The sequence below is a fragment of the Panicum virgatum genome, chromosome 1K (assembly GCF_016808335.1).
Source record: "Panicum virgatum strain AP13 chromosome 1K, P.virgatum_v5, whole genome shotgun sequence".
NCBI classification, from domain to species: Eukaryota; Viridiplantae; Streptophyta; class Magnoliopsida; order Poales; family Poaceae; genus Panicum; species Panicum virgatum.
Genome location: NC_053136.1, coordinates 14,496,390 through 14,523,650, shown reverse-complemented (window position 1 = coordinate 14,523,650; position 27,261 = coordinate 14,496,390). Strand labels below are relative to the sequence as shown.

General features: G+C 46.8%; 1 pseudogene; it reads right to left on the bottom strand.

The window, feature by feature from the left end:
• Window positions 1-693: 693 nt before the first annotated feature.
• LOC120652947 lies at window positions 694-25,337 on the bottom strand (annotated as a pseudogene).
• Window positions 25,338-27,261: the final 1,924 nt, after the last annotated feature.

Genomic DNA, 27,261 nt, shown 5'->3' with positions numbered 1-27,261 from the left:
TATTTCGTCAATTGTGTTAACTTGTCATCTCTATCTCATGATTTGCATTTTCTCATGCCAGGAGATGCTCCACTGACAGCTGTTCAGCTTCTTTGGGTCAACATGAGCCGATGCATGAGAATAGCAGCACTGACCCAAGGTTGACAGCGAATTGCAAAGAAACATTTGGATTGGGTGCAACAGATTCTGTGTTCCTTTCTGTTTTCCTCCACCAGGATCAACCGCTACGAGCCTAGCCAACAATGGAACTTATCGGCTGGTTACCAACATGTATATTTAACTGTACAATTATTTCCCCCTTAAAAATAGTGTAGGTTATAATAACAGGGGTTTGTACATACGTTCTACCCTGTGTCAATTGTAAGTCGACTGTACATTGAATGGAACAACGGTTATATCACTAGCATAGTTCATTACAATCTTTTCTTGTCAGGTGCAATGTTTTTATATCCAATCACGCACGGTTCCTAAATTTGGTGAATGGTGATGCTGTCGTTGATATTTGCCCGTGGGATGTACCAGAACAGCAACAACGAATACACATATAACGCATTATGCGTGCGCCCAAGTACATACTTCCAATCGCTGCCATAAATGGTTGCAGTCAGCAAGTATGCTTACTTTCACTTCGTGAAGACACTTGTTACAACTTGCAACTCACCAGCTGCCGCCTAATACTATGTACATCATATTTCAGGGAGAACTGATCTCATCATCGTCATCAACAAGCTCCTCCCTGACATACCTATCAATCTCAGAGAAATTATAACGAAGAGAGTCGTGGGTAAGCTGCAGCTTCGCCAACGCAGACGCTTTGTTCCCAAGCAACCTGGCACAAACAAAGCGAGTGAGGAATGAGCAGTACTCACTCCTAGCTGTGATGAGTGAATTGTCAACCGTGTGGTGTGATCGTGTGCTTGGTCTTTGGTTGCAGGTACACGGGCGTCAAGTGTCGACGGAGAGCTGCCATGGAGGTGCTGTGGCCGATGGACCGTGCGGTGGACGGCGGTGAAGGGCAGACGGGACCGGAGCTCGGGCCAGGCGGCAGCTGTGGCGTTCACTCCTGGATTGAGGGCGGAAGCAGCGACGGAAGACGGGTTTCTTGGTTTGCGTCACAAAACCAAGGAGGCGGGCAGTGGTTGAAGACGCAAAGTCGTGGAGGCACGGGCGTCGGTCTCGGGACTGGCAGAGGTACGGGCGTCGACGGCGTCTAGGGCCTCGCTGCGGGTGAGGAGGTGACAGGCGTCGGACGGCGTCTAGGGCAGTCAGAAGGCCGAGGCGGGAACAGCGTCTAGGGCCACGATGTGGAGGCGAGAATCTTCCCGCGCATGGAATTTTGGCGGTTTTCTCAAAACCGGCCAACTATCCGGGTTTCGCGGACCCCCCAAAACCATGGACCGGATCTTCATCTACGTGGCGGCACCGTGGAGAGGACTTCGTTTCGAAGAAAGAACCTCGACCGTCGGATGGGATCATGTAAATATTTCCGGTTTAGCCCCTACGGGCGTTATAGTCTCTAGTTTAAGTCCGAGGGTATTTTGGACCCCTGCGTGGGCATCACAAATACCCCTCCCCTCTCTCCCTCACCCCTCGCGCCTTGCACCAGCCCAAAACTGAAGCACACCTCTCCCAGGCGCCATCTCCTTCTCTCCCTCTCTTCTCCTTCCTCCCTCTCAAGGATGAGAACTAGAGGTATGTATTGTTGAGATCTTTGGACCGGGATTGAATGGGAAAGCAGGCCCTTCCCTCCTTGTGCCCTCGGGGCTTTTGACTTCGATTCAATCTTGTTCTTCTTGTGCTTCGGTTGTGACGAATTTCGATTTTCCTTGGTCAATTCTTGAGCACGAGATGACGAGTGGTTTCTTGATGATTTCGTGATTCCTTGGAGTGCTTCTAAACCATCTAGCCTAGTGCCAAATCCACCGGAATCACGAATCTTCCCGAATCGGAGTTTTTGTGTTCTAGAGAAAACCCCGTTCTTGCATGGAAATTCTTCGATTTATCCCAAACCATGTAGTGATTCATCAATTCCTTTCGAGGACATGTTCACAAGTCCTTTGTGATCATGCCTGCAAAATTTGAGCTCCTTTGGACTTGATTTGATCCTCCAATCATCGAAGTTTCCAAGGGTCGCGGGCTGAAAAAACCTTTCTGGACTCTGTTTTTCCTATCACCGGATGAACCGACGCTTTGAAGTTGTATGTGTCGGATCAACCGGTGAGTAAGTTTCTCTGAGTTAGGGTTTTCTGTTGTTCTTCAGTTGCACCGGTGCTTTGGTCTTTACGAGCATCGGTTCAACCGGTGTTGCTGTTGGGTTTATAGTTTTGATCATTCAACCAGCGTTTAGATTTTTCTCGACGTCGGTTTAACCGGTGCTCAGGACTTCTCTTTTGTTGCTTCTCTGGACAACTGCACCGGTGCTTTGAAGTTGTGACCATCGGTTCAACCGGTGCTTGGTTTGTCGGTTTTGGAGTCCCTTTGGACAACTGCACCGACGTTGGTGTTGGATTTTGTCGGATCATCCGGTGATCTATCACCGGTTGAACCGACGCTGTTCAAACCAGGGCATCGGTTTAACCGGTGACTGTTTTTCTTCTGCTGCCGGCTCTGTGACATCAGTTGAACCGGTGCAGTACTTCTTCGCACGTCGGTTCAACCGGTGTTAGTATACCGTGCTGTCTTTTCTGCTTACTCTTCGTTCTTGATCCGATATCTTCTTAGCTTGATTCTAGAGATTTTGGTTGGTGTCTAGCTCTGCTATAGCTACACATTGCACACTCTAGAAGTGAGGGTTTGGGTGAACACTTTGGGATTAAGCCGGAGCTTGAGTTTGTGAGATTTTTCAATCGGCTCTCATTCACCCCCCCTTTGGTCGCCCTTTCGGTCCCTCAATTGGTATCAGATCTTGGTTGAGATTTTTAGTACCTTAACTGGTTCGAAAACCACTTGGCGACCATGGCAAGTCTTGGAAAGATCCCCGTGTTTTTCGGCGAGGACTATGCTTATTAGAAGGTTCGCATGCGAGCCTTCTTGCAAAGCATGGGAGCCGAGGTTTGGGAGATCACCAAGAACCAGGCTTACGAGGTGCTTGCTGTTCGGACCACACCTCTTCAGGTGACCGAGCACGATGCTAATGCCAAGGCTATCAATGCTTTGTTCCCTGGCATTTCTCGTGCGGAGTTCTCACGCGTCCATGGTTTTCAGAAAGCTCACAAGGTTTGGACGTGTCTTGAGAACTACAACGAGGGCACACCTCAGGTTAAGGCTAGACTGTTCGAGACTCACCGGCGTGAATATGAGAACTTCACACAGGGGCCGGGTGAGAGCATTGGCGACATATTCAGTCGGTTTCAATCGATTGTGAATAAAGTCAGTGCGAACAGATCTGCTGATGCCCTTGAGTACACAGAGCATGAGAAGGCCCTCAAGTTGCTCTATGCACTTGACCGCTCTGTGTGGGATCTCAAGGTGAACACGATCATTGAGTCTGCAGGCTATGAGACTCTGACCGTGAATGAGCTCTTTAGCAAGCTCAAGGCCACTGAGGTGGATAACCAGACAGGAGCCAAGCTCAATGGTGCCCCTCCATCCAAGAGCATCGCTCTGTGACTAGCCCAGGTGGATCGAGCTCTAACGCTAACTCTGCTCTTGCCTTTTCTCTTGCCTCTTTGCCGTCTGTTACAGATGAGCAGTTGGAGATGCTGGGCGACGACGACTTGTGCCTCCTCATCAACAAGTTCCAGTGTGTCTACCACAACAGGCAGAGGAAGAAGAACCCCGGGTGCTACCACTGTGGCGATCCGAACCACTTCATCACCGATTGCCCCAAGAAGTCCGGCGGTTGCCAGAACAACTCCTTCAACTACTACCGCCACTGCGACCGCGATGAGGGAGGCTCCAACAAGGAGCGTCGGTGCCACAAGCACCGCAGTCGTGACCGGGGAGGGCGCTTCGACAAGGAGTTGCTCAAGAAGCGCTTCCAGTACAAGGCCAAGAAGCGGGAGAAGGCCTTCTTGGCGTAGCTCAGCGACCTCGACAAGAGCTCTGACACCGACCGCTCTTCTTCACCGACCTCCGACGATGATGAAACAAAGAAGAAGAAGTGGGACAAGGAAGCCACCGGCTTCATCGGCCTTTGCTTGGCGGCCAGTCGGTGCAAGAGCTTTTGCACCATGGCAGGTGAGGCCAATGGTGCTCGTGCGTCTTCAGGTGGACATGCTACACCGACGCACGACGACTCTTCTCCTGGATCCGAGAGTGATTCAGAGGTAAACTCCACTATTGACTTGCTTGATACTGAGGTTAGGGAGATGTACGCCACTCTCGACAACCAGAAGAGGCTGCTTAAGGAAGCAGCTAGAGAGCGTAGAAAGCTTAGGGCTGAGCTGGCTTGTGCTAGAGAGAAATCTGGTGAGGATGAGTGCGCTGGCTGCATATCTCACATGAATGATCTTGTTGCTCTCCGTGCCAAGCATGATGAGAACGTCGCGAACTTGGATGTTGCCATGACTTCACTTGCTGACGTGTCTCACGAGCTTGCCAAGGCCAAGCATGAGCTTGAACTGGCCAAAGATGCTCCCATTGTTAGTGATGTGCTTGAATGTGATGAGTGTCCTATCTTTAAGTCTGATCTAGCCGCTTTGCAATCGAAGTTTGCTACTGTTGTATGCGAGCTAGAGGAGCTTAGGTCTAGGCCTGTTTTGCTTGGTGCTTGCAAGGTTTGTCCCACGCTTAGGTCGGAGCTAGATGAGAAGAACGCCCTGATTAAGTCTTTGGGGAAGACTAAGGTCGTGGAGTCTAGCTCACCTATTGATTGTCATGTTTGCCCTGGTTTGATTTCTGATCTGGATAATCTTGCGGTAGAGAAAGCCAACTTGAAGAATGAGAACACATATCTTAGGGCGATTCTGAGTTGGGTTTCTAGTAGTGAGCCGTAGTTGGGCATGATGATCAAGCAGTTCAAGCGTGGTGATGGCTTTGGGGTCGGTTACACCTACACGAAGTCAGACTTTGACAAGTTGTATGGTAAGATCGGCAAGGCTGCTGGAGCTTCTAGTGCTCTAAACACTGCTAGTACGAGCACGCAGCCTTTGCTTGTTGACCCTGTGGATGGTGTGCTGAAACAAACACAAAAAGCACCTCCACAGAAGCAGGTTTGGGTTCCAATGCCCAATGAGCTGAGGAATCCCCTCGATACTCTCCCTGCTGCCACAACCCAGGTTGCCCAGAAGAAGAAGGGGGCTGCTCCTCCCAAGAGAGAGGTGAGGTACCACTGCGAGTACTGTGACAGAGAAGGTCACCTGGAGGAGTTTTGCTTTAGAAGGAAGCGGGCTGTGAGGCGTGAGCAGGAGAGGCGTAACTCGGACATGTACTCTGCTCGGGTGCATGGTCCTCCTCAGCGTGGTGGTAGGCAAGACGCTAGGGCGCGCCGTGTAGGTGGAGGACACGGAGACGGTGGTGCTTACCATGCTCCAGCGGGTGGTCGCTTTGCCGGTCGTGCTCCTGGTCGTGCTCAGTACGGCTATGGACCACGGGACCGAGGTTTTGGAGGAGGTTATGATGCACCACGCTTTCCTCGCGGTGGTGGTCGTCAGCCTCGCGGTAGATGGGACATGGGATACGCTTTGCCTGATCTTGCTAACCCTTCTGTAGAGCAAATGGCTCGACACTGGTTTGCTTCTCACTTTGCTAACCCCAGTGTTGAGACATTTGCTCACCCTTTGTCTCGCTACTGATGTGCAGGTTGGAAGCTTGGAGAACAGGTGGATCATGGACTCCGGTTGTTCGCGCCATATGACCGGGAATGACAAATGGTTCTCCAGCCTCACCCCGATGCGCTCAAAGGAATATATTGTGTTCGGGGACAATGGAAGAGGAAAGGTACATGGACTTGGCGCTGTTCGTGTTTCTGATCGCTTTACCCTGAGGGAAGTTGCTTTGCTTTCGAACCTTGGGTTCAATTTGCTTTCTGTTTCGCAACTTCTTGATGAGGGGTTTGAAGTTCGCTTCAAGGAGGGTTGTTCTCGTGTTTTAGATACCAGAGGAGATTTGGTTTGCCGGATTTTACCTCGCGATTGGGTTTTCTTGGTTGACTTCTCTGGAACTTCTCTTGGTCCTCCTTGTTGCTTGTTGGCTGGTCCTTCTTCTGACTTGTGGAAGTGGCATAGGAGACTTGGACATTTGAGCTTTGACTTGTTGTCAAGACTCAGCTCACTAGGCCTAATCCGAGGATTGCCCCATTTGAAGTTTGAGAAAGATCTTGTTTGCCATCCATGTCGCCACGGGAAGATGGTTGCCGCTTGTCATCCGCCTGTTAATCAGGTGATGACCACTCACCCTGGAGAGTTGCTTCACATGGATACAGTCGGTCCTTCTCGGGTGATGTCGGTTGGTGGGAAGTGGTACGTTCTTGTGATCGTGGATGACTTTTCTCGCTATTCTTGGGTCTTTTTCATGAGAACCAAGGATGAGGCTTTCGAGTTTGTTCGAGACTTGATCTTGAGGTTGAAAAATGAGCTACCGCAGGCCATGAGAGCAATCCGCAGTGACAATGGCACAGAATTCAAAAACGCTCGTTTTGACACCTTTTGCAGTGATCAAGGTCTTGAACACCTGTATTCTTCCCCCTACACTCCACAGCAGAATGGAGTTGTAGAACGGAAGAATTGGACGCTGGTTGAGATGGCGAGGACGATGCTCGACGAGCATAGGACTCCTCGTAAGTACTGGGCTGAGGCGGTTAATACCGCTTGTTATGTGTCCAATCGTATTTTCTTGCGTGCTTTCATGCACAAGACTTCTTACGAGTTGCGATTTGGACGCCTGCCCCGTGTTGACCATCTCAGAGTTTTCGGTTGCCGGTGTTTTGTGCTGAAGGAAGGAAATCTTGATAAGTTTGAGTCTCGATCGTCTGACGGTATTTTCATCGGTTATGCTTCTCACTCTAGAGCGTACCGTGTGCTGATTATTGATACTAACATCGTCAAAGAGACTTGTGAAGTCACTTTCGATGAGACTGCACCGTGCAATGCTTCTATTTTTGAAGTTGCAAGAGATGAGGAGCTCGGCACCCCCATCTTTGAAGATGAGGAGGAAGAAGGTGCAGAGGGTGATGTTGTGGCTACCATGCGTGCTGTGGACCCAGCAGCCTCCACCACGAGCTCGGACGATGACGACGGCCCCGACCCGACTACGTCTACTTCCCGAGGGCCGATCGAGCAGGTGACTCAGCCTGCACCAGCTACACCTGAGGAGACACCCGGTTTGGTTGAGGAGGAGGCGACTTCGACAAGGGAAACACCGCGACACATTCAGCGTCGCCATCCACCTCAACAGATGCTGGGTGACCCCAATGAGCGAGTCACAAGGTTCAAGATAACAAGTATCGCTGGCTTTGCTCATTCAGCGTTTGTTGCCTCTTTTGAGCCCAAAGATATTGGACACACTCTTTCTGATTCTAATTGGGTCAATGCCATGCATGAGGAACTCGAAAATTTTGAAAGAAACCAAGTTTGGGTTTTAGTCGAGCCTCCACCTGCTTGAAATCCCATCGGAACGAAGTGGGTTTTCGAAAACAAGCAGGGTGAGGATGGGTTGGTTGTTCGAAACAAGGCTCGTCTTGTTGCCCAGGGGTTTTGCCAAAAAGAAGGGATTGATTTTGAGGAAACTTTTGCTCTAGTTGCTCGTTTGGAAGCGATTCGGATCTTTCTTGCATTTGCTGCTTCCAAGGGTTTTAAAGTTTTCCAAATGGACGCTAAATCTGCCTTCTTAAATAGTTTTATCGAAGAAGAGGTTTATGTGAAACAACCCCCTGTTTCGAAAATCCCAAGTTTCCAAACTGTGTTTTTAAACTTCAGAAAGCACTTTATGGTTTGAAACAGGCACCTAGAGCTTGGTATGATAGACTGAAATTTTTTTTTGCTGGCTCAAGGTTTTAAAATGGGATGTGTGGATAAAACTTTATTCCTCATGCGTACTGGCTCTGATTTTTCTATTAGTTCAGATATACATGGATGATATTATCTTTGGTGGCTCTTCTCACGCTCTTGTCTCCAAGTTTTCTGAGCAGATGTCCAGGGAGTTTGAGATGAGTATGATGGGTGAGCTGCAGTTCTTCCTTGGGCTGCAGATCAAGCAAACTTCCCAGGGCACGTTCGTTCATCAAGCCAAGTACACCAGGGACTTGTTGCGGAAATTCGACATGAGTGACTTGTCTCCTCAGCCGACTCCGATCAGCACCTCGACAGCGCTTGATGAGGACTTGGACGGCGAAGCGGTGGACCAGAAGGAGTACAGGAGCATGATCGGCTCCCTCCTGTACCTGACGGCGACCCTGCCGAACATTCAGTTCGGGGTCGGCCTCTGCGCGCGATATCTGGCTTCGCCGCGCACCTCCCACAGGCAGGTGGTGAAACACATCTTCAGGTATCTAAAATTCACCCCTGAGTTTGGTATTTGGTATTCTGCGGATTCTTCTCTAGTTTTAGTGGGCCTTTCTGATGCCGATTTCGGTGGGTGTCGGTTGGATCGCAAGTCGACATCCGGCACTTGTCAATTTCTCGGTACATCTTTGGTGTTTTGGTCCTCTCGCAAGCAGGCTAGCGTAGCGCTTTCTTCCACAGAAGCTGAGTATGTTGCCACTGCTAGCTGTTGCTCCTAGATCCTATGGATGAAACAAACCTTGCAGGATTATGGACAGAGTTTTGATAGGGTTCCCATCTTTGTAGACAACATGTCTGCCATTAGCATTGCAAAGAACCCTGTCCTACACTCCAAAACCAAACACATAGATATCCAGTTCCACTTCCTGCAAGATAACCATGAGAGAGGCCACATAGACTTGATCCATGTTCCTTCAGAGAGGCAAACCGCAGATATCCTAACCAAACCACTTGAGCAAGACACCTTTGCTCGCTTGCGAGGGGAGCTTGGGGTTTGTTACCCCTTTTGATCGCTGACTATTCTTTGGTTAGCTTTGTAGGTTTTATTTGTCCTTCTCTTCGTTTTCTAGGTTTGGTAGTTGCTTTGTGCATATGCATTGTACATTTCTGCATTCTTGCATTGCTTCACTGCACTGGCATTCTTGTATACACTGTTATGATCCTCTAGTGCTTGCTAGTGTAGTTTCCTAGACTTGATCATGTATAGCTTGCTCTTCAGTATATGTCATATCATCTGAGTTAAGCTATTTTGATTTAAAAATCTGAAAACATGATCACCCTGTCGTGGCAGCTAGCATGTTAGGATGTATTGATATGCTTTGCTATCTTATTCATGCTAGTGTGGCTTTTAATCTTTGACATGAGCTAGAATTGTTTAATATGTGTCTGAAATGGAATGAAAAGATCCAAGTGGGATTGTTTGTCGCACTGATCGAGTTTTTGAGACGGCTCACATAGCACTAGTGAGAACCCGGGCAAGGCTGTGCATGACTGAAGTGAGTGCCTTAAGCTTCTGACTACCTCTGGCATAGGCTTGGCCTCACTGCTAAGTAAAGCATGACAAGCTTTCAACCCCTGGAAGAATCACTTGCTTGATATAAAATGTCAAATCTTCGTTTAAATGCAAGTTTTGAGATGCAAAATTGATTCATGATAAAATATATTGGCTACTTTGGATCACCCTGTATGAGTTTGGTCAGCACTGCTTTCTTTCTCCTACTTGCTGTTGCTAGATCATGGGTGATGCTTTTATTTTTGCTGAACTGAACTTGCTAGCTCTAGACTTGATAGATATACCCTGTTGAGCTAGATTCAGTTTCTGTTTATGAAGTACACATGCCTGTCACTAGTTGATCATATTTGTGTATGCCTGAGTGTTTCACTTACACCCTCTGCACGACATTCATTGCATAGCATGATTTCAGGGGGAGATTTAGGCATATTATAGGCTTGATGGGTGCATGTGCCAACAAGGGGGAGAATTTTTTGGAGAAGTGATCGACAAGGGGGAGACTTGTTTGATTTTTGAAAAACTTGTTGCGCACAGGGCTTTGAGAGTGCATCATTTGAGAGTGCCTCATTTTGGGAGAGTTGCACTTGTGAGAGGGAAAGGCTTTACATGAGAAGTGTCTGCTTTGTCTTTGGCTTCTAATTTTTCCTCGCTTTCCCTTCGCTTCTTGCATGACTGCGTCGAGCTTTACCTCTGTCTTTGAGGAGTCATGTTTTGGCTTTTGATCGATTGCGTCGAGCCGTTGCCCTTGTCTTAGGGAATCGATCTTTGCTTGAGTAAGTGACTGATCTTGCCTTTATGAGCTTTTTGTCACTTGCTTGAGTTCTTCACCTTCTTCTTGCCACTTTTTATTTCTTCACTTCTCTGGTTACTGGTGGTGTGTTGACAATGCACTCATCAAGGGGGAGATTGAGGAATGAGCAGTACTCACTCCTGGCTGTGATGAGTGAATTGTCAACCATGTGGTGTGATCGTGTGCTTTGTCTTTGGTTGCAGGTAAACGGGCGTCAAGTGTCGACGGAGAGCTGCCGTGGAGGTGCTGTGGCCGATGGACCGTGCAGTGGACGGCGGAGAAGGGCAGCCGGGACCGGAGCTTGGGCCAAGCAGCAGCTGTGGCGTCCACTTCTGGATCGAGGGCGCAAGCAGCGACGGAAGACGGGTTTCTTGGTTTGCGCCACAAAATTAAGGAGACGGACGACGGTTGAAGACGCCAACTCGTGGAGGCACGGGCGTCGGTCTCGGGATTGCCGGAGGTACGGGCGTCGACGGCGTCTAGGGCCTCACTGCGGGCGAGGAGGTGACGGCCGTCGGACGACATCTAGGATCGTCAGAAGGCCGAGGCGGGAACGGCGTCTAGGGCACGGCGTGGAGGCGGGAATCTTCCCGTGCGTGGAGTTTTGGCGGTTTTCTCAAAACCGGCCAACTACCCGGGTTTCACGGACCCCCCAAAACTGTGGACCGAACCTTCATCTACGTGGCGGCACCGCGGAGAAGACTTCGTTTCGAAGAAAGAACCTCGGCCGTCGGATGAGATCATGTAAATATTTCCGGTTTAGCCCCTACGGGTGTTATAGTCTCTAGTTTAAGTCCGAGTGTATTTTGGAACCCTGCGTGGGAACCATAAATACCCCTCCCCTCTCTCCCTCACTCCTCGCGCATTGCACCAGCCCAAAACTGAAGCACACCTCTCCCAGGCGCCATCTCCTTCTCTCCCTCTCTTCTCCTTCCTCCCTCTCAAGGATGAGAACTAGAGGTATGTATTGTTGAGATCTTTGGACCGGGATTGAATGGGAAAGGAGGCCCTTCCCTCCTTGTGCCCTCGGGGCCTTTGACTTCGATTCAATCTTGTTCTTCTTGTGCTTCGGTTGTGACGAATTTCGATTTTACTTGGTCAATTCTTGAGCACGAGATGACGAGTGGTTTCTTGATGATTTCGTGATTCCTTGGAGTGCTTCTAAACCATCTAGCCTAGTGCCAAATCCATCGGAATCACAAATCTTCCCGAATCAGAGTTTTTGCGTTCTAGAGAAAACCCCGTTCTTGCACGGAAATTCTTCGATTTCTCCCAAACCATGGTGTGATTCATCAATTCCTTCCGTGGACATGTTCACAAGTCCTTTGTGATCATGCCTGCAAAATTTGAGCTCCTTTGGACTTGATTTGATCCTCCAATCATCGAAGTTTCCAAAGATCGCGGGCTGAAAAAACCTTTCTGGACTCTGTTTTTCCTATCACCTGATGAACCGACGCTTTGAAGTTGTATGCGTCGGATCAACCGGTGAGTAGATTTCTCTGAGTTAGGTTTTTCTATTGTTCTTCAGTTGCACCGGTGCTTTGGTCTTTACGAGCATCGGTTCAACCGGTGTTGCTGTTGGGTTTGCAGTTTTGATCGTTCAACCGGCGTTTAGATTTTTCTCGACGTCGGTTTAACCGGTGCTCAGGACTTCTCTTTTGTTGCTTCTCTGGACAACTGCACCGGTGCTTTAAAGTTGTGACCATCGGTTCAACCGGTGCTTGGTTTGTCGGTTTTGGAGTCCCTCTGGACAACTGCACCGACGTTGGTGTTGGATTTTGTCGGATCATCCGGTGATCTATCACCGGTTGAACCGATGCTGTTCAAACCGGGGCATCGGTTTAACCGGTGACAGTTTTTCTTCTGCTGCCGGCTCTGTGACATCAGTTGAACCGGTGCAGTACTTCTTCGCACGTCGGTTCAACCGGTGTTAGTATACCGTGTTGTCTTTGCTGCTTACTCTTCGTTCTTGATCCGATAGCTTCGCAGCTTGTTTCTAGAGTTTTTGCTTGGTGTCTAGCTCTGCTATAGCTACACATTGCACACTCTAGAAGTGAGGGTTTGGGTGAACACTTTGGGATTAAGCCGGAGCTTGAGTTTGCGAGATTTTTCAATCGGCTCCCATTCACCCCCCTCTGGTCGCCCTTTCGGTCCCTCGGCGAGTAATGCCCAATACAATGCCGTACTCTGATCTTTGCAGCATCATCCTGAGGGTGGACTGGAGGACTCTGTCAACACAGTCAAGGATTCTGGGGCTTCCTTTCTTCAAGAGGATCACCATCATTTCAGCTAGCATTCTGGACGATGGCGAGTCCTCACCCTCTGCAACATGCTCGCTTTGCTCGTCTGGGCCAGGCTCTTTGGCATTAAGAATCTCATTCTTTGCCACAGCGGTGACCCACAGTGGTAAGCAAGAGTCACTAAAGTGGCAGAAGTTGGCAGCCATTTCATTCTGTGCTCCAATGAGCCAACGACATACAAGACCCAATATGAGAACAGGTAGCCATTGCTTCAGAGCAGAAACTATACTGAGTGCAAATCTTGAGCCAACAAAAGATTCGACAGAGGGCACAAGGTCAAGAAGATCATTGGCAAGGAAGAAGGCCTCCTCTGAAGGGATTGACGACTCAGTTGAGCTTTTTTTTTTCTTTGAGATTACACTCAGATACTCACAATGCACACACACTCACACCCCTATGAATACACATACACAAACCCTAGCCCTATGAGCATCTTCGAAAACTGAGCCGGCAAATCCTCGAGATTGACTCAGTTGAGCTTGATAGCACCAAATAGATTATTTTGGCTGCATATGTAAAGGAGCTTGGTATAAGCACCAGTGCGTCCTTCATATCATCCCCCTTGAAAGATGAACTCTGATCCTGATTATTTTTTATGGATGATACTGCATACTTTGTGTAGGATGATGCGAATTTGAGGCATCTTATTTTATCATCATTGACCAGCTTGATAGTTGTTGTGTCAATGATAAACTTTAGAATTGAAGTTCCCAGCATAATCGCATTAACTGTGCCTTTCACTGTGTTTCCTGCATAAAGTACATCACCCACTTAGTCAAGACGTGTCACGCAAAACTCCGCAGTATCGGTAACACAAAGATGCTGGAGACAATGGATGGGTTAATTACACTCTTTTCCCTGTTTTCAAAGATCATAAAAACATTTAGGGTTTTGAAACGAGTGTCAGTTTAAATAGGCTTTTCACAGCAGAAACATTTAGGGTTTTGAATTCAAGCTTCAGTTTACCTTCAGATGCTCCTTTCTGCTGGTCTTTTGATCGTGAAGCTTTTGACTTTGATGGAGGATTTTTAACAGGTGCAGTTAGGATTTTGTCGAAACAATTCAGTAGATGATCCAGTGACTGATTGGCAATTGATGACTGAAAAAAAAACGAAATTTACTGAACAAAAAATATACCCAGATAAAGTAGACCTTTGACAATAAAAGGCAAAAAAACATTGATACCTAACCAAAAGAAAGCTATGAACAGAAGTGCAACTAATAAATACTGTTACCAGCTTCGAGTGATGTTTCAACTGATGACAATACCTCTGTTTTCAAGGCATCGCCTAGGCGTCCAGGTGGTAAAAAAACCTGGGCGTCCGCGTCGCTTTGCCATTCCTCGCCTTGCCGCCGTTCCAGAGCTGCACCGTCGTGGGTCGGAGCCACGCGCGCCGCCTCCTGTCCTTCCTCCTCCGGTCTTGCATCGTGCGGACGCGGGCCTCCAACGGACAGAGAGTCCACGGCCGGAGGAGGCAGGGTTGGGTGGTGACGGAGGAGGCCGGGGTGGGCGGCGAAGGCGGAGGAGGCCGGGGTGGGCAGCGGCGGAGGTGGAGGAGGGCGGCGGCAGCAGGTGAGGAGGAGGCAGAGGCGGGCTGGCGGCGGCGGTGCGGCTGGAGGAGTCAGAGGAGGAAGAGGTGGGGATGGAAACCGGTAGGTTAGGGTTAGGATAAGTAGTGGGGAGTTGGGCTGATTTAATGGGCTTCTTTTCACCTTTAGGCCCACTAGTTCACTCCTTTTCCTTTTCTTTTGCAGGTGACTATCTAAATCTGCTAGGCTAAAGTCTAGTCAAGGAAGTAATTAAGGCGTCACCTCTCCTTGCGCCTTAACCGCCAAGGCGACTGAGTGGTTCCCCATCGCCTCGCCTCGCCTTACCGCTTTAAAAACATAGGAGAATACTAGTGATGTTATCAAAGATACAAGTGGGGTTGAAATTTGGAAGTGGAACTCACCTTAGAGCAGCTTCCAGTATCAACATCTGGAAGCTTATTATATGTAGCCAGACTCAAATAGGCCAACACAGGTGCAAGGTTTAAAGAGTCCAAATATAGGCAGGGTTAAAAAAACCGACCAGAACCGGTCCGGAAACCGCGGTTACCGGTCAAACCGGTCCGGACTGGTTCCGATTTGGGTAGGTTTCAAACCGGCCCAAATTTAAAATTCAAATTTGAATTAAAAAATGAAAATTCCCAAAAAATTTCTAAAAATACTTTAAGTTACGACGAATCTAATTGTGTCAAGTTTTTTCAAATATTCGTTCATTTAGTATACTTTGCGAGCATTTGAAGTTAAACAAAAAAATGTGCATACAAAAGTATACAAATACAATGTAAAATATGTTATACATTGTATTAATGTAAAAGTAGTACAAAAGAGGGTTGGAGGATTCATTTAGGCTAAAACATGTTATACAAACATTCATTTAGTATACTTTGCGGGCATTTGAATTTAAACCAAAAAAAGAAAAAAAAATTGAATTTGGTCGGTTACCACTCAAACCGACCGGTAACCGGTCAAACCGGACCGGTAAACCGGTCTAACCGGTGGGCTAACCGGTGTAAACTGGTTGAACTGCCGTTTTTGTTTGAAATTTGAATTTGACCAGTTTTTTCTGGTAACCGGTCAAACCGGTCTGGTTTACTGGAACCGGAGGGCGGCGGTTTCGTCGGACCGGTCGGTAAAAAAAACCCTGAATATAGGCACTGCTCGATGCACTTGAGAAATGACCTTCAGAGAGGAAAATGCAATTTCTGAATAAGAAGATTGCAGAAAGGCATCTCTAAGGTCTTCAGCTTTCACTATTTCATTGATCTGCCATGCTGCTCCCGCTGCAACTGCAAGCTCTTCATTACTGGCTTTTGATTTGGACGACCCCTTTCCAACAACATGGTCACGTGCTGGTGTTTTCTTAAGTGACTTCCTTTTCTTCCTCCTTGAAGATGCAACAGGGCATGGAGGGGGTTCGAGTCCATAGATCCCCGCAAAATCAGAGGCTTTAGATTGCAGAATATTTGTCAGTGCTTCGAACAGTTCATCAGACCAGCCACTCAAAAATATCAACTTATGCGCTGCAAGCGCTGCTTCCTGGCATTCTTCTTGCTTTGAAATTCTAGTAGCATTCATAACTATATCCAATTATTCATGCATTCCACATGAAGCACAGATAGATCATCAGGTAAAATAACTGGAGCAATACTAAGAATGGCAGCCCGGGCACCCTCAGAAACAACAGTTTGAAGGACCAACCTTAACTTCGCATTTGCAAGAATCGCACCAACACACTCGAGTGCGCTAGAACGCGCAGGAGATCGTCAAAACGATCCGAACCAGCGATGCCCTGGGCGGACCGGTCTGACCGGTTTCGCCGACCGGTCTAACCGGTGTGAAGCAGGGAACCGCGAAGACCTAGAACAGCGAGCTCGGGAGGGACCCCATCGGAGCTTGTGAACGTAGGGTTGCTCTGAGGTCGGCAGGCCACTCAGAACGTCTTCAAACGCCGTCGAGACGAGAGAAGAAAGCAATCTAGGGTTGGAAAAGGCTAGGGTTTGAGAGACAAAAATAATGCGATATTTTGATTGATTCGATTGGGAATAACCTCAATCGGCCTTAGCCTTTATATTTATAGGACGGGAAAGACGTACCCCTTCACGAGTAGGATTACATGAGGACTCTTTATAAAAACCCTAATTCTACTCGGACTGCACAGACCAGACCGGTCTGACCGGTCGGCCCGACCGGTCTGACCGGTCGGCCTCAGCAGGTGCCAAATTTGGCTGTCAACATATGCCCCCCTGCTTTTTGGTGAGTTTCACAAGCCAAAAAGCAAGAACTATCCTGATGTACATATTTTACACAGAGCATACAAACTTAAAAACAAAACTAAGGGCGATATCTAATACCGGCCATCTTTGTCTTCATGCATTTTGCCATAAGCTAGGATAAAATTTCTTCAAGTATCTCCCATTGATGGCTCTCGGTAGACGCTCACCTTGCAACGTCTCCATCATATATGAATTACCAGAGATAACCTTGACGATCTTGTATGGACCCTCCCAACTCGGCGACCATTTGCCAAACTTGTTGCTTTTCATCCCAAGAGGCAAAATTGTTTTCCAAACTAGATCTCCAACATGAAAAGATTTAAGTCTTACCTTTTTGTTGTAAGCTCTAGCCACCCTAAGCTTATCCTTCTCAATTTCCTTCAAAGCCTTCAAACGCTTGTCGGTCACCTCATCAATATTATCCATCATCATATCATGGTAATCAACAACGGAGAGGTCATTTTGTTTTGCTAATCTATATGCGTCCAGATTTACCTCAACGGGTAAAACAACCTCTTGACCATAAACAAGCTCAAAAGGAGTAACCTTAGTAGCACCATGTCTAGATATACGATGAGCCCATAATGCTTCGGATAACACTTCATGCCACCTCCTAGGATTTTCTTCTATCTTCTTCTTGACAAGTTTGATCAAAATCTTATTACCAGACTCGGTCTGTCCATTGGCCTGAGCATAGTATGGAGATGAATTGAGCAATTTAATCTTGTAAGATTCGGCAAAGGCACGCACCTCCTTTGATATAAATGAAGTACCTTGATCCGTCGTCAAAGTTTGTGGAATACCGAATCTATGAATGATATGCTCGGTAATAAACTCAATTACCTCCCTATGTGTCATGTTTTTCAAAGAAACCGCTTCGGTCCATTTAGTGAAATAATCCGTAGCAACCAACACGAAACGATGTCCCTTTGAAGATGGAGGATTAATTTGTCCAATGAAATCCAACCCCCAACCTCGGAACGGCCATGGTTTAATAATAGGATGCATCAACGCAGCAGCCACCAATTGTAAATCACCAAACCGCTGACATTCTTCACATGCTTTATAGTACTTGAAACAATCGGATAGCATGGTGGGCCAATAAAAACTGGCTCTTCTAAGCAACCACTTCATCTTGGGAGCCGATTGATGAGTACCACAAATACCTTCATGAACCTCACCCATAGCAACCCGAGCCTGATCCGAGTCTAAACACTTGAGAAGCAAATCTTCGGCAGTTCGACGATAAAGCTCATCATCAATTAAAACATATTTGAAAGCCAAACGCCGAATATTTCTCTCTGCACCATGATCAGGATCTCTCTAATATGATATAAGAGGGATCCTCCAGTCTTGAGCGTCCGCTGAGACAATTGAATCAACTTTTTTGGCCGAATCAGAATTAGCAGCTGCATCACCGGTCAGACCGGTCTCTGGACTAGTCAGACCCGTCTGGGCGGTCAGACCGGTCTGGGCGGTCAGACTGGTCTGGGCGGTCAGACCGGTATCGCCGACCGGTCGGACCGGTGTGTCCAGAACCAGAAACTCGGCTTTTGTTTGCATCGGCTTGCGAATGTTGAAATATTTTTTCGTAACATTGTAACCAGATGCTTGCTGAGCCAGAGTATTTGTCTTTTTATTTTCTTCCCTCGGTATATGTTTAATAATAAATTCATCGAAGGAGGAAATAATATCAAGGCATTTAACAAGATATGCATTTAGAGAACCATTATAGCATTGGCATACCTTGGAAACTTGCTGCACGACCAGAAGAGAATCTCCAAAGGCTTCAACATGCTTCACGCCCATGGATTGCAAAAATTCCAAGCCAAATAGAAATGCCTCATATTCAACTTGGTTATTTGTGCATTCTTCTTCTAATCGGTTTGAAAATTCAAAAACGGCACCATTCGGAGAAATAAGAACAGCACCAATCCCTTGAACATCGTTGCAAACCGATCCATCAAAGTACAACTTCCATGGTGTGCAAGTAATATAGCCGATTTCCAAATCATGCTTGTCATTAATCCGATGCTCAACAATAAAATCCGCTACAATTTGGCCTCTCATAGATTTTAAAGGTTCACAAGCCAAATCATATTCAACCAAAGCATAAGCCCATTTGCCGATTCGACCACTCAAAATCGGCTTTTGTAACATATGCTTGATCACATCGGTTTGACATACTACTATGCAAGTACTAGATAGTAGATAATGCCTCCATTTGGTACAAGCATAATATAGAGACAAACATAATTTCTCAATGAACGTGTACCTTGTCTCCGCATCAATAAGTCGTCGGCTTAAATATGTAATGATGTACTCCTTCCCTTCGGTTTCTTGAGTCAAAACAGCCCCAATGACTTTGTCTTCAGCAGCCACATAAAGTCTAAAAGGTATTCCTCTCCTAGGCGCTCTAAGCACGGGTGGTGAAGACAAATAAACCTTGATTTTTTCAAATGCTTCTTGCTATTTTGCCCCCCAAGTAAATTCGGTTTCATCTTTTAACCGAAGAATAGGAGTAAAAGCATCGATCTTCCCGGACAATTTGGATATAAATCTTCTCAAGAAATTTACCTTGCCCAAGAACTTTTGTAAATCTTTCTTGCATGTAGGGGCTTCAACCTTCTTCATGGCTTCAACTCTTTTAGGATCAATCTCTATTCCTTTCTCATGAATAATGAAGCCAAGAAACTTTCCAGCCGATACACCAAAAACACACCTGAGTGGATTCATCTTTAAACCATACCGGTGCATCCTCTCAAGAGCAAGTCTCAAATCGGCTAAATGATGATCTAAACCGGCCGATTTAATGACAATATCATCAATGTACACTTCCAAGATAACACCAATCAAATCATGGAAGATTAAATTCATAGCTCTTTGATAAGTAGCACCCGCATTTTTCAAACCGAAAGTCATAACCACCCACTCAAACAAACCGACAAATCCTGGACATCTAAAGGCCGTTTTAGATATATCTTCTTCGGCCATGAATATTTGATTGTAACCGGCGTTACCATCAAGAAAACTAATGACACGATGTCCGGAAGCCTCATTGATCAACATATCGGCTATAGGCATAGGATATTCATCTTTGGGAGTAGCTTTATTAAGATCTCTAAAATCAATGCACACTCTAATTTTCCCCGAATCTTTTTTCTCAACGGGCACAATATTAGAGATCCAATCAGCATAACGACAAGACCGAATAAATCCAGCATCAAGTAAATGATTAATTTTAGTTTTAATTTGGTGATAAATAATGGGATTGAAACGCCTAACCGGATGTTTATACTGTCTAAAACCGGCTTTAATCGGTAAACGATGCTCAACAAAATCACGACTCAAACCAGGCATTTCATGATACTCCCAAGCAAAACAATCGACATATTCTTTCAATAAATTAACCAAATCGGCTTTATATTCAGCCGATAAATTTTTGTTTACAAAAGTCGGCCTAGGAATAGTTCCATCACCAATGTCTACCTTTTCTAAAGGATTGGCCGATGTAAACCCTTGGCCCAGCTTATCTAGATCACCAGAATCTTCAATGGATTCACACATATCATTCGTACGTGCCCGATATTGATCTAGTCTCTGCTGCAGCCACTCTGCGTTGGACCGGTCTGACCGGTCGGGGTGTCCGGTCTGACCGGTCGGTCCTGTGCGCCGAACGGGAAAGGACCGGTCTGACCGGTCGGCACTGGCGGTCTGACCGGTCTCCTCTGGATCTTCTGTTGTACTCATCTGATTTACATTGAATGATTTAGCTGATTATCCATCGGCTTTAGTACAACAGAAACAAAACCATCCTTAGTGCAACTGATCAAATCATAATCGGACAGGTCCACGCCTGATAAACACTTGACGTTGTCGTGTGCACTAATGGAATCCGAATTGGACAAAGCAACAAAGGATGAAGTGTCTCCATGGACAATCTCAACCTCGTCGCCGATCCACTGAACAAGAAACTGATGCAAGGTAGAAGGAACACACTGATTTGCATGAATCCAATCCCTCCCAAGAATCAAATTGTAATTACCTTGCACCTCCGAGACGAAGAAAGTTGTAGCAAGTGTCTTACTCCCAATGGTAAGCTCCATGGAAGCAACTCCTTTGGCGCTAAGGGGCTCGCTCCCTCCAACGCCGCTGACGGTCATGTTTGTCTTGATCAAATCTTCGTCTTGGCCACCGAGCTTCTTGTACAATGAGTAGGGCATAAGATTCACAATGGCCCCACCATCTACTAGCATGCGAGTCACCGACTTCCCGTTGATGTGTCCCCTCATGTAAAGAGCCTTGAAGTGATTGTCCTTCTCGCTCGGCTTTTGGAACACAGCTTCACGGATCCCAAACTGAAGATGAGCCATGTCCTCTTCCGGAACCACAAAGTAATCAGAAGACAAATGCACCACATTGATTTCCAAATTGGTGCGCTCCGGAGATGCTTCATAATCCACCAATTCCTCGTCTTCTGCTGTCGGAGGAACTGCTGGGGCTTCATCAACAGAAGGAGCCGAAACGGGCGGCACCGATTCGGCTGTTGCCTCTGCATTGGGCTCGACCGGTCTGACTGGTTGGTCAGAGCGGTCTGACCGGTCCTCCTGACCGGTCTGACCGGTCGGCTGTGGCGGTCCGACCGATCTATCTGGCTGGTCAGCTGTCTTAGCTTTCCACACCTTGCTTTGAGGGAACATAGGCCTGTATCTGTTAAATTCCTCATCCCTCATCTTCTCCTTCTCCTGTTCCTTCTTTTCTTTGTTGCGAAGGAGCTGCAATTTCCTCTTTTGCATATGAGTTAATCTCGAAGGGCACCACCTAGGCTGATGGTACTTATCCGCTGCGCTCTTGCTACTGCCGGCCTCATGATCATTGGCCATGACCGGCTTTTGTGAAGGAATGTCAACCGATGTATCTATATACATCGGTTTCTTGCCCGTATCCTTTATGGGCACTTTGATTTCACTGATTTGAACAACATCAGCTTTGGGCTTTTCTGAATCAGCCGCAGTCTTCTACTCCTCCCTCTTGTCTTTGACGCGATATTCAAACCTCGGAACAGGAGCTTGACCCGGCCTCTGATGAGACCGGTCTGACCGGTGCAGCCTGCTACACTTGACCAGATTGGCGTGGTCCCAATCAGTCATGTACTGGCACCCTGGAGCTTTCCCCTTGATAATGTGGAGGATAAGGCATCGGGAAACACTGCATCCATATCCCCCCATGCTCCCATGCCGGATTTGTTGCATTTGAAGCCGGTGGCATCCACGGCATGGTAGCATACATCTTCTGAGGAGGATATAATGTAACAACATCACCTCTGCGCCTGCTGGATTCCCTCCTTGGGGATGCTGGATGATCTTGGCACGGCGGTGAACGCGGTCTCTTTTTTAGCGGCCGATCGTTTTGAACGGCCTTTGTGTACTTGTTCAACAACTGGTTGAAGGTGGGCTACTGATTAGCAGTTCTTCCCTGCACCTTCACTTCGTTGGTCTTCCAAGTACCCACTTCCGGACATTTTGGCTTGAAGGTCTGGGGACGGTCACCAGGGCAGTCTGACCGGTTGGAGGAACCGGTCTGACCGGTCGGACCGGTCTGACCGGTCGGAGACACCGGTCTGACCGGTCGTTCCTGATCAGCAGACCGATTTTCTGGTGGAGAGCTTCCTTGCCCCCCCCCCCCGAGTTTGGGATTCTTGATAATGATCTTCAGAGTACTCTTGCCATCATCAGTCTTCTCTTTGATAACTTCTCGGGCAAGGATCTTATCACTTGTATTCATCGGTCTTGGATCACCGATGACAACATGCTTTCCCTTAGCTCCTTCGGCTTGTTCCGGCCGAATGAGCACCTTTGAATTGTTCAATTCCAGCGTATGAACAGGGAAATGAGCTTTGTCAATCTGCATCTCAGAAAGTACCAATCGTCCTTCATTAATGGCCGATTGTACCTTTCGACAAAAAACATTACAATCATTAGTAGCATGAGATGTAGAGTTATGCCACTTACAATATGCATGTCATTTAAGTTCATCGGGAGATGGAATAGCATGTGACAATCGGATGTTACCATTCTTAAGCAATTCATCAAAAATCCGATCACACTTAGAAACATCAAAAGTAAACTTCGGCTCCTCTTGCCGATTCTTTTGAATCGGCTTGGGAGACGGAATCGAACCGGGTTTGGCCTTTGATGGCCAAACAAATTCAGCGGCATATACTTCCTTACTATCATCGTCCGAACCATCCGAATCATGATCAAGAATATGTGAGTTGGACCGATGAGGCTTGAAAGTATCTTTGGCATTTTTAAGTTTAAACTTTAAACCCATGACTTTGACTTGCAAGAAATTCACGGTATGATATTCAAAGCCCTCGAGTTTCTCTTTCAAATAAGAACGTAAACCATTAAATGCCAAATCCGCCAAATATTTTTCGGAAATTGTCAACCTAAAACACTGATTTTTAATTCTTTAAATCTTTTGAAATAATCCGAAGAAGATTCATCACGTCCTTGCCTAATCGATGTTAAATCCAATAATTTTGCTTCAGTTTCCCCACTAAAGAAGTGATCATGAAATTTATGCTCCAACTGAGCCCAATTGCGAATAGAATTAGGAGCAAGTGAAGAAAACCAAGAGAAAGCCGTTCCAGTTAAGGATAAAGAAAATAAACGCACACGCAAAGGATCATTAAAACCGGCTTCTCCTAACTGCAAAACATATTGACTAACGTGTTCCCAAGTTGTACGAGAATCATCACCATAAAATTTAGTAAACTCAGGAATACGCCAACCAGCAGGAAAAGGAGTGAAATCAAACTCAGCGGGATAAGGTTTTTGATATAAACATGTAGTACCCATATCCACCCCAAGCTTGCTTTTAATCACATTTGCCAGATCTTCTTTGAACTTAAGGAGATCGGCCTGATAGTGCTAGCTGGTATAAAACTCAGAAAACCGATGTGCATTAGGATTTCCATGCGCCATCGTCTGTAAAGAAGTTGGGATCGGTCCTTGGTTAGGTCCAGATCCCTGCGACCCTCCCACTACAGTAGTAGTGCGGGGCGGTGTATAAAGTGACAACTCATTAGTTCGGCTAGGGGCAGCCGAACCTGGAATTGTCTCGAGAGGCGTCCGCGACGGCACTGAGTAACCGGTCTAACCGGTCTGTGGGACCGGTCTGACCGGTGCTGTGTGCACGGCCGACGGTGGTGGGGTTTGCCCTAGGAACGAGTTCGGCGGCATACCATAAAGTGATTCAGATGTGAACTCAGGGGTAGCCGAACTCGAATCTGATGAGTTAGGATCTGACATAGGTTGTTTACCTTTAAGCGCATCAACATCACTACTCAATTTAATTAAAATGTCACCTGCAGCAGCTTGTGCAGCAACAATCTTCTGATCCATTAAAGATGACATTCTATCAAACATATCAGAGGGAGAGAGGCTTACATTGGGGATCTCTTCAATCTCATCCTTGCTAAGCTTGAGAGACGGCAGCACGAACTCCTCCACCCTCTTGACGAGGCCACCACGATCCTTCTTGAAGCCCTTCAAGATTTGTGTCTTGACGTGCTCCTCCACAAGAAGGTAGGCCTTGCGTTCCTCCTCGATGAGCTCCTCCATGGTAGTCGTGATGATGTTTTCCTTGTTGATCTCTGAAGAGCCCATCTTCTTCAGGGAGTAGATCAGATCGGTTTTAAAACCAGATTAATCTATCCCCAGCGGAGTCGCCAAAAAGTGTGTTGACACAGAATCGCTCCAACACACTCGAGTGTGCTAGAACGCGCAGGAGATTGTCAAAACGATCCGAACCAGCGATGCCCTGGGCGGACCGGTCTGACCGGTTTCGCCGACCGATCTAACCGGTGTGAAGCAGGGAACCGCGAAGACCTAGAACAGCGAGCTCGGGAGGGACCCCGTCGGAGCTCGTGAACGTAGGGTTGCTCTGAGGTCGGCAGGCCACTCAGAATGTCTTCAAACGCTGTCGAGACGAGAGAAGAAAGCAATCTAGGGTTGGAAAAGGCTAGGGTTTGAGAGACAAAAATAATGCGATATTTTGATTGATTCGATTGGGAATAACCTCAGTCGGCCTTTGCCATTATATTTATAGGCCGGGGAAGACGTACCCCTTCACGAGTAGGATTACATGAGGACTCTTTACAAAAACCCTAATTATACTCGGACTGCACAGACCAGACCGGTATGACCGGTCAGCCCGACCGGTCAGACCGGTCGGCCTCAGCAGGTGCCAAATTTGGCTGTCAACATCTTGCAAAGTAGCCAAACCAGAGCACTCTTCAGATAGACTTTTTATAAGACTGACAGAAGCGATAACAAGACCATCAACCTGGTCTGAGTTAAGTCCTATTCGTGATAATGCAAGAGTAATAGAGAATTTGACTAACTCAACAATAGACCTTGGGGACGACCCTTCAGACATAGCAAATTCACAGAATCTCGCCCCAGCTGTCGGTGACCTCTTTATCAGTGCAATGCAACGAGCACATCCTTCTTTTGGGTTCAACTTTGATGGAAAATAAGAAGGAATGAGAAGTTTTGTAATTTTTGGAGCAATACGGGGATGGTCATTTGCAAGTGAAGATAATAGAGTACCCAGGCAAACAACCTGCAACAGAGAAGGGTATATAAACAACCTACCTGAAAATATTAAAAAAACACTCTAATATGCTTAAACCGAACAAATTATGGATGTTATGGTTATTTAAGTTCATAGCATAGTTTTAAGCAAGTACCGTACCTTATTGTATTGGAAAGATCGAAGATCACGAACAGCTAAAAGAAGATCAACAGCAGCAGCTCTGATAGACAGAGCAGTATCTGAGATCATATCGATTAATCTTGGGAGTAGAACTTTAAGTATTTCATGACTCTGTGGATCACCAGTTTTGGGCCTTTTCAGACACCCCCCCACTGGTCGCCCCAACCCTAGGACGCCTGGTTTGCCCATAAACTCAGTAGCTGCCGCCGGTTAGATGGTGGGTTTTGTTTAGTTCTTGTGTTTTCCTTCGAGAAACAAAGATTGCATCGTTATATCTATGGTGACAAGTCCTTATACATTGATCCAGGGCCCCTATTCTTGCTCTCCTCGACTGTGTCGATTAATCCTTTCGATTTGAGTGCTTGAACCCCTCTTGTGATTCGCTTCATCCATATTTGCAATTTTCAGATTGCGCGTTTTCATCTTCTTGCTTGTGTCCTTCGATTCGCTTGTAGGAAAAGCCTTCTCGGTAAAGTCAATCTAGTTGTGCTTGGTTGATAACCAACGGAGCAGTGGTGTAGCGGTTGCAGGGTTTGAATCGTGTTGATTTGAAGCTAGATCATCAACGTCGTGTCCTCCACCAATCGAACGTACCTTTACCTCTCGGAAGATCGGGCCTAGTCCTCATCAAGTGGTATCAGATATTCAGGTTTCCTGTGAGGTATTACCCTTCGTTTTCCCCTTAAATTCATTTTGTGTCATCTCCCTATAGTCCACAAAAAACCTACAAAAAAATTTCTGCTGTGCTACAACCTTTTTGGCCTTTGCAGTTTTCTTTCATATTCGCCTTGTTGAGTTTGTGTCCGTGGTCGAGTCTTGTTGCTAGTTTACTGTGTTCGTCGTCGTAGTTCAACCGCCCGTTGCCGTTTGTTTGTTTCCGCCGCTGTCCCACTCCACCATTACCCAAACAACAAGTCGATCCACATCATTACTCGACTTGCCCTCGCTAGCCGCCTTGTGTGACTTCCTGCCGCGCCAGCCTTAGATAGGTTGCAAGCCACCTTGTGATTTCGCCTTGCATCGCAGCCCCCCTTGTTTCATCTCGCATATCCTATTGCCGCATCCACCAGGGATACTTTGCCCTAACTGAGACGCTTTCTCAGCCGTGTTCTGAGCCGGGGTTAAGGGAAGCTTTGCCCTAGCCGCCGCCATTCTATCTGCCAAGTTGTGCCCTCTCAAAACCATAATTCGAGTTACTTTCGGTAAAACAAGCATAACTTTTCGCTCGGTGCTCCGTTTTGGCTCAATTTTTTGCAGCAGAAAGAAGACAAAATTCTGCACATACGATAAAATGGCACCGCCATTTGGATCCGATCTCAGAATTTAAAAAAAAACAGAAAGAGGGAGTTTTGAGGCTCCGAAGTTGTTTTCGGATTTTCAGGAAACGTTCCTGATTTTCTGTAGACCACATCCCACCTATGTTTAAGGTGCAAAGTTTTGTGGTTGAGGCTTGTGTTATATCTGTTCGGAGAAAAATATAAAAAATAGTTCAAAAAAATAAAAAAAATTTGATTCCTACTAGTTCTGGAGGTTTTTCGGCAAAAAGATTAAAAACAAGTGCATAGAGTGTTGTTTTGCTTGTTCTTTGAGTTTTATGCACCGTTCTTTGTTCCAACTTGTTGTTCTATGCCTAGAACACGTCTTAGCCAGCAATTGTGACTTGTACATTGGATACTTATTGAACTTTGCTACTCTACATTCGTTATTTGCTACTCCTTGCTACATATTGTGCCTGTCCCACAGCTCCACATATACTTCGGTCAGCATAGGTTCATCTTGCAACTATTACACCCAGCTCAACAATAGATTGTACCGTCCTGTTTGGCTTTGGTAAGAACACTTGCTAAGCCGCTTGAGATTTTGCACTCCACTTTCACCACCACCCAGTAGTTGTTAGTTGATAGGGATAATACCTTGGTGTTGTCTTTTGCTGCCTTCTAACCATAATAGGGTCAGGGAAAGGAGGGGAGTCCCCTTTGGATTTCAATGAATGTGTCTCCAAGGATGAGCTTAAGAGACTTGTTGATGACCAGCGCACCTACATCGACGGGAAGTTTAATGAGTTGATGCGCACTATCAATGGACTGGTCACCCGGTTGAGCATGTTGAACAA